Source organism: Myotis daubentonii, chromosome 6 (assembly GCF_963259705.1).
Source record: "Myotis daubentonii chromosome 6, mMyoDau2.1, whole genome shotgun sequence".
In the NCBI taxonomy this organism is placed as follows: Eukaryota; Metazoa; Chordata; class Mammalia; order Chiroptera; family Vespertilionidae; genus Myotis; species Myotis daubentonii.
The window spans coordinates 59493058-59507519 of NC_081845.1; positions in this window are offsets into that span (position 1 = coordinate 59493058).

The following is a 14462-nucleotide window of genomic DNA, read 5'->3' on the forward strand; positions in this document are numbered from 1 at the left end:
ATGAGCTGGGAAAATGGGAGATGTTGGTAATAAGATATATGAAAACCAAGAACAACACTGAAAATATTGTGTAAAACATGCTATGCAGAACAAAATATACTTTTAGGTCAATACAGCACTTGGGTTAGAAGTCAAAAATGTGTTTTCATATATAGGTAACTTTATTTATTTTTTTAAAATGTTTTGTCTCACCATTAAAGGAAAAGATGCTATGTCTATGAAAAGGATGCTAGGGGTATTCTAGACATTAGGCCCTATTTGGCACTTTTTCCCCATTGATAAGTATGGGTTATAGTATGCTAAACATCTATACCAGCCGTGGGCAAACTACGGCCCGCGGGCCGAATCCGGCCCGTTTGAAATGAATAAAACTAAAAAAACAAAAAAACAAAACCATACTCTTTTATGTAATGATGTTTACTTTGAATTTATATTAGTTCACACAAACACTCCATCCATGCTTTTGTTCCGGCCCTCCGGTCCAGTTTAAGAACCCATTGTGGCCCTCGAGTCAAAAAGTTTGCCCACCCCTGATACTCTGTCCTCATGTGTCGCATGATAGGCATCTGCCTGGTGTTGCCTAGAGATGGGAATTCAATCTGTGCCTTTGAAAGATGTTTCTCTCAATATGAAGCCAACTGCCCCACATGGGACTTGGCTCTACAACTTCTGCCTCATTAACATCTAATGAGTAGAGTTCAATGCCAAACGGAGAAATTCCTGCTTTGATTATTCCAGATCCAAGGGTATGGCATTGATCTAGGGAATGAAAATGACTTGCAGAGAATTGAAACACACCCTTCACTTATAAAAACACAAACTGCATATCACATAAGTCTGCTTTGCGTGTTTATACCTAAAAGACTAATACCAGTTGTAGTGAGATCGTTTGCTTTTCAAATATTTCCAAAAGTGTCATATTCTAGCCTCCTGCTCAGAACGAATTCCTGGCCCCAAGTGTGCTTTCAACAGGTTCAAGGACTGTACAGGGAAAGCCAAAGTAGGAGCAAATCTATCTTTCTATGAATTGCCAACACTTGTTCCTGTTATCACAAGTCTGTTTTTACAGTGTGAACAAGTTTGGGTTTTAATCTCAGCTGAGAGACGCAGAGCTTGAGGTTCACTCACTTGGGTGTAAGAGGCCGTAACAAAGGACCTTGAAGAAAACATGAGGGAAAAGAGGCTCTACTAACCTCTGAAACAAATTGGAAAATGCAGTTTACTTGTAGAATAATACTCGTTTGAAAATTAATTTGAACCATCAGAGAGCAGGGCTTTCCTCTCATTTCATGGCTCAGGACCTCCCCACCCCACGTCAAGACAGGAACAGACCCAGATCTCCTGTCTCCCACTATCCATCAAATACCGGCTTCAGACTCAATAGCAATGCCTAAGTCAATCATCTGTGCATGCCTTGTAGGTGCCAGCAGTCCCTTTCAGAGCCCTGATCATTTGTGGTGTGTCTTGAGGATGCTAGCTAACTGTTCTTTCTTTCCTGGGGTAATTGCATGTTTGAGTTCAGAGCAAAAATACAAATAGCTAAGTGACAAACATTCTCTAAGTCCACATGATTCACATACACACGATATTAGAAAGGAAGAAGCTACAGAATCTCATTGGAGGACTATTGTTAGTCTTCCAAATTTTATAAGGAAGAAAGGGTGTTGTGGACTGGTTGGAAGTATCTGTGAATTATTTGTAACTTTTACTCACTGCCTCAAATATCTGTGAGTCAGTGGCATAAATAACAGGGATTCTGCTGTCTTCAGTGGTAGCCCAGAGCTCACTATGAAATTGCAAGACTATAAATAAGTTTAGGGTTGTCCAGATGTTAGTCACCTACAAACCACTCCACAGCGGCCATAGATTAACATACTCTCTGTACTCTTAATCTCTTCATATTTTTATGTAGACTTTCTTGGACTTTTAGAGAGTCAAGTTTATCTATTTTAAAGAAAAACTTTAAAAGACTGATATACTTCTGCTTAACTGGATTGTATGTTTTGAGGAGTATGAACTTGATCCTATATTTCTTCTGTAATCTCCTTGGCCCACAGCCCTGGGCTATGCTTATAATAACACAGTTCATTTGACAATGCTCAAAAATGAGGTCAGCTTTTCTAACTTCAAGGAATTCAGCACATGAATAATTTTCTACACACAAAGCATAGAAAATTCAAAATATTAATTTCCATGTGTGATGGAAAGGGAATGAGAAAAAAATTACATACAAGACTCATAGGACTTCAGAGTTGACATTCTGTATGATCTTTTATTCAAAGAGACAAGAAAATAAATGTCTACTAAAGATAGGCTCTTGAGAAAACAGTTTCTTGTAATCAAAAACATATTAGCCCTTGGAATTGCATTGTAGTCTCAGCCATTTTAGAAAGACTCATGTCAATATTCTCAATCAAATCCTCACTGATGAAAAGGATAGAGAAGTGGGAAAGGTGGGTCAAAAGCAGAAATAAAAGCCACTGTTTGCTTCACTGTTTGTGCCCAGATTTGAAGAGCACTCACTATTTTCTTTGCTAAAAATTTTCTGAGTGTCATCAAACTGAGAACTTGGGGCATCTTGTCTGGTTTTGGGTAGAGAGTAATTACCATCTGCACCCTACGAATGTGGGCAAGCTCGCACTGAAATAAACCACCCAAATCTATGACGGACATCAAAACTGTAGACATAAGGAGCAAAGCGGAAAATTGTAGTATGACAAAATAGCTACATTTAATTATGTAAAATTACATAGAATTTTCTTCTTCTTTAGAGGTGCTTTATTTAAACTTACAACAAAAGGCACGTCTCTGGTTAATTCAGCTTTTATTTCAAGTCAGGGAGCTGACAGAACATTTATTAAGTTTGAAATGCAAGCAGGTTGCAATTTTTAAGGTTTTAAGTCCATTTTTTTAAAGCAAATTCTTTAAATCTATAAAGTAAATAAATAAATAAATAAATAAATAAATAAAGCAAAACTCTGAGCCCAACGTGATCTCTTTTTTCACATCAAATCTTGCATGTGCCCTTCCCTGTACAGGCTTCTCGGCTCTCTTCCACGGTATAAATACCCACTTTAGGTTCCAGACTCTACTCCAAACTTCCTCTTCTAGGGAGCATCCCAAGACACTGCTCTTCCACACAAGCTTGGCAGGTCCTGCACAGTCCTTGGCCGCCTTATCCCTGCTCATCCTGAGAAGGTGCCACAGTGACCCAGCACTAGGTAGCACCAGGAGGGGCACCCTGGGTAGCTTGCTGGATTGCTGGAGGAACAAAAAATCAATGTCAACCTCTGATTCCACTGGGAAGTCATTAGGCATCATCATGCCCATTATGTTCATTGACCTTTACAGCTCCTTTACTCGGTAAGCATCCGTGCATCTTCTTAAAAAACAAAACAAAACAAAAAACAACAACAGTCCTATCCTGGCTATAAGAAACTGATTGAACCAGGGACTGGGGGCTAAAGAGGTCACTCTGCGTTAAATAATAAGATCAGATTCCCTTGACCTAGGGCAGGGGTGGGGAACGTCTGGCATACAGGCCACATAAGGCCCCCAAAATCATTTGGTCTGGCCCTGCCAAGGCATTAGGGGTGGTTTAATTGTTTGACCAAATATAACTGGCTAATTTTTAAGTTGACAATTTTGTATGGCCTAAGAATTATGTTATAGATATCCAAATGGTCCTTGGCAGTAAAAAGGTCCCCTGCCCCTGGCCTAGGGACTGAAAAAAAGAAAGGAAATTACCACGGAGAGCATGAAGCAAGGTTGGGCTGACCACATGAGGAAGAAATAGGAAGTCCATTTCCTTGTGTGGCTTCAGAGCCCAGATAGGTCCCAGTTGCAGCCCATGCCTATCCTTGCAATGGATCAGTATTTCCTGGGGACATCCTGACACATGCTTGGCGTATAAAATGCCACAATACAGAAATGCTCGCTCTAAGTATGTAACTCTCAGGAGCACTGTTCCCACACAAACCGTGACCTTCAGTCCTTGAACAGCTTCTCTCAGAATCTGCCTTCTCCTTCAGTCCCTTTTCAACCTATAATGCGTGACCTCTGTGTGCAAAGGCAACACTTAGAGAATCAAAGAATTAGGGAGCTGCCAACCTTCTCTCCACATGTGGCTTCTTAGTCTTCATGCCACAGAGGCTCCATGTCCCCAAACCATGCCCCGATTCCTTTACCAGCTGCCAGTGTCATTTCCTGTGGGGGTGGGTGCTCCTAGTTGATCACAGGAAGAACTTCCTAAGAGAATACCCCACCCCCAGGTGCTCCTCTGCCACACAAAATCTTCTAAAGGAGAACATGTCCATTCACCGTTCACCGGGTAAGCTCTGGATAAGATACCTTCGTTATGAAGAAATAACAACAATAACCAACTCCTTCTGAGAGAGGGGCCTGCCCCGCACGTGCTGGGAGAGATGCCGTCTTTCCCCGCCCTGTCCCAGCTGTGGACCGAGGGGACACCTGACTCCAGCCAGGCCAATCAGTCCGTCTTCTAGAAACTGGAATGAGCACGAACAAATACTGGGTCTGTTAATTATGAAAAGCCAAGTTAGAGAGCCAGGTAGAGGCTGCCGTGTTAAGGCAGCCAAACATAAGGTGGTGAGTGCCTTGACAAGGTCAGCAGGGAGAAGAGAATGAAGCTGGCACACAGCACAGAGGAGGCACCAAAAGGCCGCAGGGAGAGGTGGAGAGAGAGATGTGGACATTAAAAAACAAAACAAAACACACAAAAAAGGTGTATGATAACTTTTTAATTATTGTAAGTCCTAGAATTCTCCCTGGGATCCATCCCACCTAGCATAAGCACAGATCAATGAGTAGACCTCTGGGCCTTGCAACAAATGGACATGCACCAGTGGGTTTCCTAACACGAGAAATAGTGTCATTAAAATAGCAATCTGTGTACACAAGGCTCCTAGTTTTAGTCATAGCTAATTCTAAATTCTAAGATCACTTTACATTTATCAATGTATTTTCTTCCATTTAAATCATTATTCCTGTAACAGAAACGCCGTATATTGTACAATTATTCATTGAGCTGCTTCGTGCATGGCGATGAATAAGGCAGGATTCTCCCTGCTGTGGGTCAAAGGTGCAAACAATGCCAATGGCCTGTGTGGAGCCTGGAGCAGAGGCACAGACGGATGCTCCAGGGCTCCAGAGACAGTAACTTACTTAATTTTCACCTACTTCAAAGAGGTTGTGAAAATTGATACTTTGCAAAGACAATCACACAAGACAGGTAAACATTAGTTTAATTTCAGTAATTTGCACTTAATGCCTGAGGAGGTAAAGTGTTGTTCTCTGGGCACAGAACTGGCATTTCATGAAATGGGTCCCTGCATGTCCCATCATGCCTCACCCGCTCCCATCGCCACTTTAACAGTTGAAAACCAGGCACAAGAGAAATCTGGGTACTTGGTGAGCTTGTCTGAGAACACAGCTTGCTGTAGAGCTGACAACTGGGCAGCATTCTTTCACCCTGAGGTAGTATTCCCCTGATAGGTTTTCAAAGAAAGTGTACAGGCCTCAGGTTAAACCCACATATTGAACAACAAACAGGTTTATATCCTCTCCTTCCTGAGAAGGCATTAAGATAATTTTTAAAAAGTGTTTTTAAAGTACAAACCCTAATGACAAAGACAACAGAAGAGGGGACATAAACATATCGTTGGAAGAGTGAGTTAATGGGAGAAAGGAGCTGTGCAGAAGAGGGAGCCTGGACCATGACAGGTAGGTCAACGGAGGAAGAACCATCTACAGGAAGAGGCTGACTGGCTGCGCCTAGGCCCCCGGAGGGTCTCGGTGTGGCCCACGGCAGGCCTGAGGCCAGGGGAGGGAAACTGGGGACTCCCCCACCACTCCCATGAGGAGAACCAGGCATCTACGTGTACATAGAGGTTTAGTCCCTGGACAAGTTGAGGAGAACCTTTGGGATCAGAAAAAGCTGGTGCAGAGCAATAGATGATGCACAAGGTGGGAAATGGAATTTAATGTGCATCCGGTTCCCAAAATCCAAGCAGAACTTAATAAATCAGGCTGCCACCTTGAGATGTGAGATTAGAACATTTTTCTTGGCAAAAGCCCCCGAGGAAGTCTTTTTCTGTGCTAACAATGCTGGAGCCTCCCCAAGTGGCAGCTCCCTGGCTGATCACCCAGAATTGAAGGGCACTGCCTGTCATGCCAGACACACAGACACATCCTGGGTTCTCCCGCTCAGCTTTTAAAAGAAATAAGGTACTGAGGTGATATTCATATAATATAAAATTAACCGTTCTAAAGTGAACAACTCAGTGGCACTTAGTACATTCACAGTGTTGTACAACTACCACCTCTGTCTAGTTCCAAAACACTTCCATCACTCAAAGTCAGACCCCTCACCCATGAAGCACTTCCTTCCCCTACTTCCCTCCCCCAGGCCCTAGCAGCCACCAATCTGCATCTGTCTCCATGGATTTATCTGTTCTGGATACATCACATACATGGAACCATGTAATATGTGACTTTTTGTATCTTACTTAGTATGCTGTTTTGGAGGTTCATCAGGTTACTACATACGTATATCAGGACTTCATTTATTTTTATGGTTGAATAATATTCCACTGTATGTATATACCACAATCCAAATCAGCTGTTGATATCTCAATCTTGGGGGGGGGGGGGGAGGGAATTGGCAATCATCTTATAAAAGACCAAAAAAACCCAACAACACTAAAATAAACAGAAAAGTGGAAACAATATAATTCAGAAAGCACAATCAAATTTCTAAAAAAGCCATAGCTCTAACATACATCCTGAGAGATTAAGAAAAAACACACATATATATTTACGTGTGTGTGCATATATACATACACATATATACTTAATGACAGCCTTAAATTAAGAAAAGGATTATGTGAGAAAAATACAAAGATTTAAAAAAAAAGTTAGCCAAAATAAAAATAAAATATAAAAGGTTAAGAGATTAGGTTAAGGAAATATTCCAAGAAGCCTGATGCAGGGACAAATTCTGAGAGAAATAGTAAGAGACAAGTGTGAAAAGAAAAGTATGCAATGTCTTAACTATCCTGAGACAAAAATGCTTCTCAGCCTAAAATTTTACACTCAGCCAAAGTATTAGTCACGGGTGAGAGTACGGCCATTTTCTGACATGAAAGGGCTCAGAAAATAAGTGTCCCATGAAGGCCTTCCAAGTAATCTCCTGGAGGGTGTGCTCCAACAACACGAAAGACGAAAGGGAAAAGCGTGGACCCAGGAAAGAGAGGGAGCTGGCGAAGAGCACAAAGAGCAGCCGCCGGGCCTGGGCACAGGCTGAGAGCACAGCCAGCCCAGAGTTCTGCAGGAAGACTGAGGACACACAAATACAGGGCATAGACGCTCTGCCGTAACTTTTCCTAAACGGTACCTACACTTTTCACTGGCTTAAAAAATAGTAAGCTTGCAGTCAAACAAGTATCTCCCTGGTGGCCTACTATGACATGGGGCTCCTTGTGCTGGTTATTCTCCATTCGCCCTCTAAAACCATGCTCCACTCTTCTTTGCCCTGCTCTGTCTCGGGAGAGGCTGACTTCTAGGGACTGCCTCACCAGGCTACCTTGGCCTATGGCAGGGGTGGGCAAACTTTTTGACTCGAGGGCCACAATGGGTTCTTAAACTGGACCAGAGGGCCGGAACAAAAGCATGGATGGAGTGTTTGTGTGAACTAATATAAATTCAAAGTAAACATCATTACATAAAAGGGTACGGTCTTTTTTTTTTTTTTTAGTTTTATTCATTTCAAACGGGCCGGATCCAGCCTGTGGGCCGTAGTTTGCCCACGGCTGGCCTATGGGCTTGAAATAGAGTTTGGTCAATGGGACAACTCCTCTCCCTCCTCATGCTGTTCCAGCCACTCTTCTGTTTCTCTGTGGCTACACCTGTCAGGCAGTCCCGCCTCCATGGCCACGGCTGTCCCCAGGCTCCAGACCACACCTCCCCACCCTTGCTCCTTCAGGTGAGGGGCGGCTATGCATTCTCACAGTTGCCAGTTCCTCGGTGCTCCACCCTTCCTTCCCAGTCCTCTACATCTGCCAGATCTTTGTAAATTGTTGCTTTGTTAAACTCCATTCAGTTAAAACCTTTAAATGTGACATCTTACTAGTACTTTCTGCTGTGACCCTAATAAATGTATGTCTTAATAGAAAGAGTCAAACTTTTACAAAGGCATTAATACAGTGCTGCAGAAGATGAATTATTTCTTTTTAATCTCCTCTTCTGAGATTATCTAACAAATCATTCAGTGCATGTGTGTGTGTGTGTGTGGGGAGAGAGAGAGAGAGAGAGAGAGAGAGAGAGAGAGAGAGAGAGAAGGGGAAGAATGTATGGGGAAGAGTTTAAGAGAGAGAAAGAAAAAAACATTTTATTTCGGGTTCTTGCAGATATACAAAAAGATTCTTTACTGCTGGTGCTTAGGGGCTGTTTTAAAGAATAGGCAGGTTACGCAATGCTTAACACTTGCTAACAGTTAAGTATATATTCAATTTTTTATTACTTTGCAAAAAAAAACATGCTAAGGAAGACAATCTTTTATTATAACATGTCCTTTAACAGTGCTATCATGGTCTCTATTCCTATACAAGAAAAATCATAAGTAATAATAAACAGAAAATGGAAACAATATAATTCAGAAAGCACTACCAAACTTCTAAAAAAGCCATAGCTATAATATATATGTAATTATAGAGATATAATTTTGCATCCTGATTTTTCCACTTAAAAGTATATAATGAGCATGTTGCTAAATATTTTCATATAATCATTACTTGCATATTCTGCACTGTATCTGATCATATGGATGAACCATTAATTACAAATCACAGCTGTTCCATTTTCTCTAGGCAATTTTCTCATAATCTATATGAAAATGTTTACTGTGCACAAAATAACATCAAAAAATCTGACAGCCATGAGGTCTTTCTTTAGAAGAGTAAACCAAGTTAGGACTAACATGCGCTTGCTGGAAGATGAGCCTGGCCGGCAGGATCGGCTGGAGTTGGCCAGTGGTCTGTGTGCTGAGAAAGAGAGGAGCCTGTGGAGAAGCCATCCCCAAGAAGGTGGAGCGGGGTCCCTGGCTCAGCCCCAGGCAGGGACAGAGGTTTTGAGTACAACTGGTCGTCACTGTGGCCTGTTTCACCAGATATCCAGGAGATGCCGGGGGCACACGGCCATTCTATTTGGGGATCCACAGATCTCAATAGCAGATAAAGGTTTCCTGCTTCCAGGGAGGACACAGGGCACAGTCACCGCTCCAGGGGCCCCAACACAAAGAGCATCAATGGCATCCACACCTACACCCAGTCCCTGTGGGAGCGGAGGGCTTCAGGGCAGGTGCCTCCAGAGCTGCTGGCAGCAGACACATCTACAGGGACCTTGAGCTGCAGCCAAGCACCCTGGACTCCCTGTGGCTATTTAAATGGCTGTTCAAAAATAACCACTGGACACAGACAGTAAGGGGGGTGAGGGCATGTGCTGAGAGGTGAGAGCGGCTGGGGAAAGGCCAATGGGGGGAAAAGGAGACATATGTAATACTTTAAACCATAAAGAATTTAAATCAAAAAAGAAGCAACCCTCCAGTAATTCCCCCAAATAATTAGGGAAACCCTGTGAGGCTGTCTAGCAACTGGGGCAGGATTTTTCCCGAAAACACTACTTGTTACTATTAATGGAGCTCTTCATTTCTCCTCTGGGTGAGGGTAGTCTAGGCAAGATAAATTGTGTATCACAATGCTCGTTAGGTACACAGACATTCATATTGTTCTCTAACTTCTTTGAAACCTATATATATAAAAGCCTAAGCGACCATTCGACCATTCAACCAGTCACTATGATGCACCCTGACCACCAGGGGGCAGCTGCTCAACGCAGGAGCTGCCCCCTGGTGGTCAGTGTGACCCCACAGCAGGAGTGCCACTCAGCTGACCAATGGGTGCCAGACACCAGGCTCACGGCTGGCAAGCGCAGCTGCGGCAGCGCAAGCCTCTCCTACAGACACTCCCCCTGCACGCCTCTCCCACATCCAGACCGGACCAGGACTGGGATCGGGACCGGCATCAGGACTGACTGGGCGTGAGCCCGTGGCCGCTTCTTGGTCATGGGCACACCGGTATTACCCTAGGATGGGTGTGCGGAGACCACAGCGGAGCGGCAGCGAGCCTACCAAGTGGTGGCAGGCGCAGCAGGGCCAGGATGAGCAGTAGCAGTGCCCCGGCCCAGGCTTGGGCTCCTCCCTGGCCACCTGCCACTTCACGCACTACTACATCCCTCCGGGGATGCTGGACTGCCAATTTCGGCCTGATCCCCAAGGCCATGCCGAGGGACCCCACCGGTGCATGAATCCATGCACTGACCCTAGTAGTTCACATAAAAGATAAATTAAGGGTGAAAGTAAATATACTCTTCAACAGAAGCAGGGTAAATATGGGGAATTTACACAAAGTATTCTCAAAGAAAAACTTGCTATTGGACTGAAAACAGGCATATTAAACTTCTTTGAAAAAGCAACTCCCAAGGGCTGCTGTTAAGCTAAATGGGGAAGTTTAACAACAGTTGTAAGGTCTTAGGACTTCAGTAAAGAACGTTATAGGAACAAGCCCCCAACAGGCACCTGGCTTCTAAAAACAGATACTGTGGAACTGTTTGTTTTCCTGCCCTGGGAGGAGGTTGCCAGCATTCAACGTTCAGGCAGAAAGTCTGAATTCATTTTTTTGATGGCTAAGACAGTTGACATTAACCCAATATCTGTAGCTAATTTGCATATCATAGATAAGAAAAAAAATCAAGCATAATATATAGAACAATCTCAAAGGTGAAGGGTTTTCCTTGAGTATATTAAAAACAGGTGGATTTTCTTCTTTCAAATTGAATATATTCGTAAGCATTTAGAATAATTGAATTATGATGCTTTGGGTTGCGACAGAAATCCAACTTGAACTAAGAAAAAAGGTAGTTTATTGGAAGGATCCTGGGGGTAGTTCCTCAAAGAATGAAATGGAGAATGAACAGATGAGGTTTCCCGTGGCAGACCTGGAGCTGTTTCGTGGTGACTGACTCCAGAGGCTGGAACCGGGACTGACTCCGTCCTGCACTTAAGTTATCCTCTTTCCTCGGTGCACTGGGTCCGTTCTTTTCCAGAAAAAGATGGCCTTCCTTAGTAGGACAGGTGGCCATAGCTCTCTCCACAATAGCATTTTTTAAAATCTATTTATTTGAAAAATCCTGAAGAAGGATTCTGATTGAGCCAATTTTGGTAACCTTCCATCAACCAGTCATTGTGGCCAAGGGGATGGAGTCCTACCTCTGGCCCAGTCTTAAGTCTGCACATTCTACCAATTGGGGAAGTAGCACAGATAGGGCCACTAGGAGGTTACTTTGAGCCAGGCTGGCTCTCCATTGGTGACTAGGAACAGAGATTAGGAGGATAATGAGAAATGACCACCAATTGCACCAGCCTCAAATTAACAGTTTTGAATAAGCATTCTTGCTGGGTTTGTCCATTTGCATATCTAATCTAATAAAAGAGAAACATGGTAATTGGTGTACGACCGCTACCCTTCCCATTGGCTAATCAGGGAGATATGCAAATTAACTGTCAGCCAAGATGGCGGCTGGCAGCCAGGCAGCTTGAAACTAACATGAGGCTTGCTTGCTTCAGTGACGGAGGACTCCAACGTTCCCCGCCTGCCGCTGCAGGCCTCTGAGCTGGCAGTTTGAAACATTTCAACAAAAAAAACCCCCCAGAAACCAGCTTTCCGCGAGCTGGGATCTCAGAGCTAGAGTCAGAGCTGGAGTTATACATTGTTTCGATTACCTACTTTCAGCAGCGGAGGCCTAAGAGCTGGAGCCTCAGAGTTAAAGCTGGCCCAGAATTAAAAAAAGAAAAAGAAAAAAAGGAGCGGTTGGGAGCTTCCGTCACCCGCCAGCCTGAAAACAGCCCTCAGCCCCTCACCCAGACTGGCCAGGCACCCCAGTGGGGACCCCAACTCTGAAGGGTGTGTGACCAGCTGCAAACAGCCCTCAGCCCCTCACCCAGGCTGGTCAGGCACCCCAGTGGCGACCCCCACCCTGATCCAGGACACCTTTCAGGGCAAACCAGCCAGCCCCACCCATGCACCAGGCCTCTATTCTATATAGTAAAAGGGTAATATGCCTCCCAGCACCAGGATCAGCGGAGCCGAGAGGACTCCCAGCACCGGGATCAGCGTGACAGGGGGCAGCGCCCAAACCCCCTGATCGCCCTGCGACTCTGTGTGTGACAGGGGGTGGGGCCACAAACTCCCTATCCGCCCTGCTCTGTTCGTGACCGGAAGGCACCCCAACCTCCTGATCGGCCCTGCTCTGTGCCTGATACGGGGGAGCTCCCCAACCTCTGATCACCCTGCGGCTCTGTGTGTGACAGGGTGCGGCGCCCAACCCCCTGATCGGCCCTGCTCTGTGTGACAGGGTGCGGTGCCCCAACCCCCCCACCCTCCATGGGCCCTGCTCTTTGTGTGATGGGGTAGATCCATAACCTCCCCATCGGCCCTGCCCTGAGTGTGAGAGTGGCGGCGCCCCAACCCCCTGATCCGCCCTACTCTGTGTGTGACAGGGGGCGGTGCCCCCAACTCCCCTATCAGCCCTACTCTCTGAGTGACGGGGGAGCTCCTCAACCCCCTGATGTGCCCTGCTCTGTGCGTGACAGGGGGCAGTGCCCCAACCCCCCAATCGGCCCTGATCTGAGCCCAACCAGGGGCTGCACCTAGGGATTGGGCCTGCCCTCTGCCACCCGGGAGCAGGCCTAAGCCAGCAGGTCGTTATCTCCCGAGGGGTCCCAGACTGCGAGAGGGCACAGGCCAGGCTGAGGGAGCCCCCCTTCCCCCCGAGTGCACAAATTTTTGTGCACCGGGCCTCTAGTACATACATATTAACGTACAATATTGTCATAGAGCCACTTTAAAAAATACATGGTTTTGAAATCTATTTGAAGAAAGAGGCCTAAAAACACAAAAGCAATGCTCATCTCTTGGGAACCCTAGCCCTACATAAAGGGCTGTTTCTGTTCCTGATATCAATTACTATCAAAGCACCACTTTAAATATCTACAAAGTGGGCACTACCTACTTGCTTTTCTGGTACAAGGTCTGATTTAACTACAGGCCTGCATTTCCTTTCACCAACACAGAGAAAGTCTCTATGGACCAGGCACTGTACCAGGCTCTGCAGAATTAATAGCAGACAAACAGACCAAAACCCCCTACCTTTGTGGAATCAGTAAAACATTGTGGATGAAGGGAAAACAATTTCAGGATAGTAATAAGTATGCAGATGATCCAAGTGATCAATGTGACATTTTAAACCTCATTATTCTAATTCTTTAAAGTCACCAAATCTTATGAAAACTCATAATAAGTAAAATATTTAGAGTAGCCAAGTAAGCCTCAGGAAGAAAACGTAGGATTTTTAGCAAAACGAGACCTTAATAATTATTTCTTAAAATGATGTAATAAAATATCCTAATAATAAAGACCTCTGCTTATCAATACTTGCAGTAAATGTTTAGGTTTTGTTAAATAACTTCCTCCCCTCAAACAAAGGGACCTTTATGGTATGAGCTGATGCCATCATTGAGGCATCAGCTAATATCACATAAAAGCATAGCTCCATCCTCACAGGACACAGGCATCCTATATAATAAAAGACTAATATGCAAATTGACCAAATGGTGAAATGACCAATCACTAAGATACGCACTGACCACCAGGGGCAGACGCTCAGTGCAGGAGCTGCCCCCCGGTGGTCAGTGAGCTCCCACGGGGGAGCGCCACTCAGCCAGAAGCTGGGCTCATGGCTGGGAGCGCAGCCTCCATGGCTGCACTAAGGACATCCAACTGATGGCTTAGGCCCGCTCCCCTTAGATAAGCGGGCATAAGCTGTCAGTTGGCCATCCCCCAAGGGATCCCAAACTGCAAGAGGGCGCAGACCAGGCGGAGGGATGGCCCCTCCCCCCCAATGCATGGATTTCATGCACCAGGCCTCTAGCTATAAAATAAAAGTTTTCATTTTTATAAAAATATTGAGCTTATAGTATTTTCTCATTTGGAACTTTCTGCTTTTAACTTTTTTTTCTTCTTGTGCTTCCTCATCTTTATTCTTACATTCTTGTATTTTCAGTTTTTATTTTTACAAGATTTAAAATCAAAGTCTATGAATTTACCTCTGAGGAAAACCCTGGCAAAGGCACATCAGTGATCTTATGTTCTAAATATTCTGTAATTGTTTTACATTTCCTCCGTGGCTCCGCAGTTATGAAGCTGGGTGTTTTTTTACTTCTAAGTAGTTGAAATATTTGTCATTAATTTGGGATGTGGTCAGAAAACATGCCTTGTAATACTCTCTGAGGAATTTACTGGGTTTTTTGGGGAGGGGGTTTTGGTGCCTTA